Source organism: Limulus polyphemus, unplaced genomic scaffold, assembly GCF_000517525.1.
Source record: "Limulus polyphemus unplaced genomic scaffold, Limulus_polyphemus-2.1.2 Scaffold506, whole genome shotgun sequence".
Taxonomy (NCBI): Eukaryota; Metazoa; Arthropoda; class Merostomata; order Xiphosura; family Limulidae; genus Limulus; species Limulus polyphemus.
In genome coordinates this window covers 57,856-63,099 of record NW_013666116.1, presented here as the reverse complement: position 1 = coordinate 63,099, position 5,244 = coordinate 57,856, and the positions used below count along the sequence as shown (strand labels likewise).

Genomic DNA, 5,244 nt, shown 5'->3' with positions numbered 1-5,244 from the left:
CTATTTACTTGTGACCACGCTGTGTAATACCTAGTAAGCGCGGGAAGGAGAAACATGAAAAATTATTAAAATTATTAAAAGATGAAAGCGGCTCATCTGTAAAATTATTAAAACATGAAAGCGGCTCACCTGTACAATTATTAAAACATGAACGTGGGTCACCTGTACAATTATTAAAACATGAAAGTGGCTCACCTGTACAATTATTAAAACATTAAAGCGGCTCACCTGTACAATTATTAAAACATTAAAGCGGCTCACCTGTACAATTATTAAAACATTAAAGTGGCTCACCTGTACAATTATTAAAACATTGAAGCGGCTCACCTGTACAATTATTAAGCGAAACATATATATCTTGAAACTAGATGAGTAAACGAAGAATAGTATTGAGGAAGAGATTGCTCGTAAGCAATGTTATATACTGCTTTAATTATTAAAGGAAAGAGTGTATTTTAACTCGTTCACATGAAAGTATAGCTTATGAACCTAACTAGTTAAACGAAAGTTTAATCCGTACCAAATTTTATGGTCTACAAAATATGGTATCGACATCTTCACACCGTTCTAGCTAAATCAATGTACAAACTTCACGCATGAAGTAATAATGTCAGTTGTTTCGAAATTTCGAAATATTTAATAGTTTGTTTTAATTATTTTTGACAAACGTAGATGCATAGCCTCAATATAGGAACGTAGATGCATAGCCTCAATACTAATTAATGTGCAAATACTTTTTACAAGCAACTCGGTGTCCTACAAAGTAATGTAACTGAAGGATTTAAAACACACAGATTTCAAAGTTATGGGTCATTAGCTTTTTATTCTTACAGGTTGCCTTGAAACCTCTCTCTTTAAAATATGTTTTTCAGATCTGTAGATCTACGTTTTGAAGCAATAATTTTGTTTCTCTGTTATTATAAGCAAAGTTACACAACTGGATATTTATTCTGCCAACCTGTGGTATCAAACTCAGGTTATTAGCATTTTAAGCCCTAAGACCTTGCCACTTATCCACAGTAGGGAACTAACGCAAGAAAGAAATTTTAACTTGTATGGTTATAACTTATTTAATAGTGAAACAATTTTCACATTCCTTGTCCAGATTTAATTTTAAAACGTGTAAAAATTAACATTTCATACAACTTAATACGTTCTCAGCCATATTTCTTGACCTGTGGATCTACTGTCTGGAGTAAGTGAAGAAGAAAGGTATGACAGAAACAGTTTCTTTAGCTCTGGTCTGACGTTTATATTTATCTATCAAAAATTTTAACAAGCTCGCCATTTCAGCCGTGAAGGCATTATAATGTGATGGTCAATTCCAGATTTCGTTGGTAAAAGAGTAGCCCAAAAGTTGGCGGTGAATGGCGTTGGATAACTGCCTTCCCTCACTTTTAAATTTGGGACGGCTAGCGCATATAGCCCTCAAGTAGCTTTGCACGAAATTCAACAAACAAAACTTAAGGTTTTTATTTAAGGTAAACTGATATACATTTAAGTACAATGTGAATATACAGACACACAAAACCTAATTTCCGTGTTACGTATTATCTTTTCATCGCTATGCAATAAATTTAGTTTTATATTCAAAGGTCGGGTTCATTTATTATCTAAAATTCACTAAATAAACATTACCCGAGCTACATAGCTTCCATCTTACCTTCGCAATGTCTAAACCAATTTCTCTGCGATGTTTTTCGTTAGTCTTCAATATTTAAATATTTCTATCTTTTCTTTTGGTCGAATTTCTACCTCATGCTTTAGACTAAAATTTTAAATGGATGTACTTTACGCAAAACAAAACCCTTGTAATTAACAAACTACATAGACAACGACTCACATTCAAAAACCAAAAACCCATTTACAAAACACGCCGCTAGGTTGTTAGTAAGGGGTAGATATCCTGTTTTTAATATTATGATTAACATACGTAAAATCAATTTAATAAAAAAAATCAAATTTTCTTAATTGGCGTTAGCGCTCCAAGGTGTGGGTTTATTATGAAGTTGACAATAAGGAGCCAGGATTTAAGTATGAGTAGTGTTATAGATAATAAATAAAAGTCCTATGCGTTATCAAATAATGTTATTTCCCCTCCCTACTTCTAAAGTCTGCTTTTGGTTCCGTTCGCAGTGTCGGAAATAATGCACGCATAGTGATTTATCACTTACCTTACAAATAGTATAAAAAATATTGTCTTACCTAATTGTCGGAATGTCAAAACTCATTTTGTGATTTTCTTTGTGACACTTTAGCTGTCGTTTAGATACCACCATAAAGAGTCAAGAAATCAAGTAAAACTGTACTTTTTATCTTATCTTCCCATCTTATAAGAAAAAGACATGGCCAAAGTGTATGGCTAAGTTTGATGTATTTTTAAAAGTTTCTAATTTAAATAACTTCTTTGAAAAACTAGTATTAGTTTATTTACTCAAATAGGTAATCATTGTCTCACATATCAACTATCATTCGTTTTCTGCAGCCACTTGCGGAAAGATTGCTGTTCCTAATAAACCATAAGGAAGAATAAGACATCTATAACATAGTATGGTAGCCTATATCTAGAACATAATCTCTTCTGATAATAGTTCTTCGCCATCCGATCTAAAGAACCAGTACGTAACAATGCCAAACTTTAGGAAGCAGGCCGAGTGTGCCCTAGTGGTTAGTATGCTGAACTGTGAAGTGGAAGGTTCATGGTTCGCAATTCTTTGCAACAAAATCGTACTCCGCAATTGGGATGCGTTATGAGTGTGACGGTCAAATTCCACTGTTTGATTAGAGTAGCCGAAGAGTTGGCGGTTAATGCTGTTGACTAACTGTCTATTCCATCGGTTCATAATTAGAAACAGCTAATGCAGATAGACCTTGCATAGCTTAGCAAGAACATTCGAAACAAATTTAATGGTGTTGCAAGTATATATTACTATCTAAAGAAGAAGAACTAAGCTCTCAGACTTCTGTAGATTTCTGTAGTTCAGTTTTATCTCTTACCTAATTCCCAGTTATACTTTGCAATTGTTTCTGTTAATTTCTTTCTCATATTTATGTCGTTGTTACTCGATCATAGAAATCAGTTAGATAAACACGTTTTAAATATAATAATTCTTCGACGCTGGCTTTCAACTCTTACATATTACTGAGTCAGAAACTTGGAAATCATCCCTTCAGAAATTAAAAGTATGGTGTTTTGAGTTTTTTTGTTGTTTTTTTTTACTCCCCACAGTAAATATATGTTTATATAATATTTCAAGCTGTTTAAAAAGATTCTATTATTAATATACTTAATTGGTGGAAAATAATAACGGTAGATTTAAACTTTCTTCACTTAAAACTCAAAATATTCATTACAAGTTAAAAAGAAGAACTAAGAAAATCATTGGAAGATCTCACTTTCTGTATTTTACAAACGCTAGAATAGTTCAAGAAAATTTGGTTTTCTGATTTGAAACCTAAAATAATCACCAGAGGTTTGGGCGTTCTGCATTTAAAAATATTAAATAATCACTAAAGCTTCGACTTTCTACATTCAATTCAAGAGGTCCAAACTTCCTGAAACCGGAGTTCTAAAGAGTCCTAAAAACGTTGAATAATCACTAGACATTTTGACTTTGAAAAACACAAGAAAAGAATAATTAAAAACTGAAACTTCATTTCAAAACTTTCAAATTAGTAACTAGACGGTAATAAGTCTTCGGACTTATAACACAAAAATCCGCGGTTTGATTCCCCACAGTGGACACAGCAGATAGCCCAATGTGGCTCTTTTCTCTAAAACAACCAAACCAAATACTAGAAGGTGAATCTTTTGACGTAATGGGAAGCAATAAAATATTTGATACTTTACGTTTAATATTTGTGAACTAATAAACAAAAAAATTAAACTTAATATGTCAGACATTTTGACTTTCTGCATTTAAAACAATCACTACTATAAAAACAAACCAAAAATAAAAATAAAACAATCACTACTTTACAAACACAACTAAAATAAGCACTAAAACAATCAGGACTTCAAACACAAAACAAAAATAAACGCTAAAATAATCACTAAGTTGTTGTTTTATTAGTCAGTGCTTGAAGTGGGGAAGGAGGAAGCGGGATTGTCTGTGAGCATTTTAAAGCTGAGTACTATATTTCTTGTTTTTACAGGTATTCTTTACATATTATTATAAAAGTAACTAAAATGTAAAAATTTAAAACTTCTTAGATTAGATTAGGTAAGATAATGAAATAATAATAATAAAAATTATTCGATAAGTATACTCGCGAACAGCTCGTGTTGTACGTAATTCGATATGGAACTTGAGCTGCTCATTCGCCCAGTGATTCACAACTTGTGTGGCGGGACAATTAGTTAGACACAGTTCAAAGGCAATAAAATAATAATATTAAGTTTAAACACATGTATACTGTTACGAGTTATAGTATGGAAAGTGGTGGTAACCTTGTGATCACTAACTGGGTTACACCGACCAGCCCTTAACGTGTACTAGATTGTCTCCTTCTTGTCTCGCTCTTACACGACATTTTAAGATAAAAATATAGTTTATTTTCCCAGTCCCTTACTGCCGTAAATATATATTGCGTTGTTTATTGAACCTTTTCCTTACAATCTACTAAAAGGTAGCGGGGGGGGGGCCTTATATGAAGTGGGATGGCATCCCACCCTCACTTCAAACATTGTTTTTAGTGCAAAGTGAGCTATTTGCACTGTACTCACTGGGGGAATCGAACCCCTCATTCTAGCGTTGTAAGTCCGTAACCTTATCGCTGACCCATCGGGAGAGTTATAATCATTAAGATATTTGACTTGGTAAAAAAAAAACAACTTAAAAACTGCTTCTAAGTTTAAGTGTATTAAAATTATAACAAGGAATTTTGATTTCCTTAATTTCGTAATATTAAAATTTTGAAAATAAAGTACGCAAGTTACCAACAAGATAAATCGAATATTTGATTTTAAATTAACCTTGATAAAGGGTCTGTTGTAGCCCAGTTATCACAGATAATTTTTTTTGACAGACTTACTTTTTCCTAATATCTTGTGTCTTTGATAAGGTAAAATCACTTTTACAAAGTAATGTCAATCACCCTTTCAATTGAGTGTTAGGCAAATGAGGCAGTTTATGATCTGTCATGTGATCTAAAATTCAAATGATTGATTGGTCTTCCAACTATATATATATATATTGGTTTAACACAGTCCCATCTCATTTAACACTTCGAAGTGGATCACAG

General features: G+C 32.5%; 1 protein-coding gene across 6 annotated transcripts in view; it reads right to left on the bottom strand.

The window, feature by feature from the left end:
- LOC106458728 (LARGE xylosyl- and glucuronyltransferase 2-B-like) overlaps positions 1-1,837 on the bottom strand; it is a 38,948-nt gene extending 37,111 nt beyond the window's left edge. For all 6 annotated transcript variants that reach the window (XR_002610414.1, XR_002610413.1, XM_022385005.1 and 3 more), the window contains exon 1: positions 1,664-1,837. The gene's annotated coding sequence lies outside the window, so the exon portion shown is untranslated. The remainder of the gene's footprint in view (positions 1-1,663) is intronic.
- Positions 1,838-5,244: the final 3,407 nt, after the last annotated feature.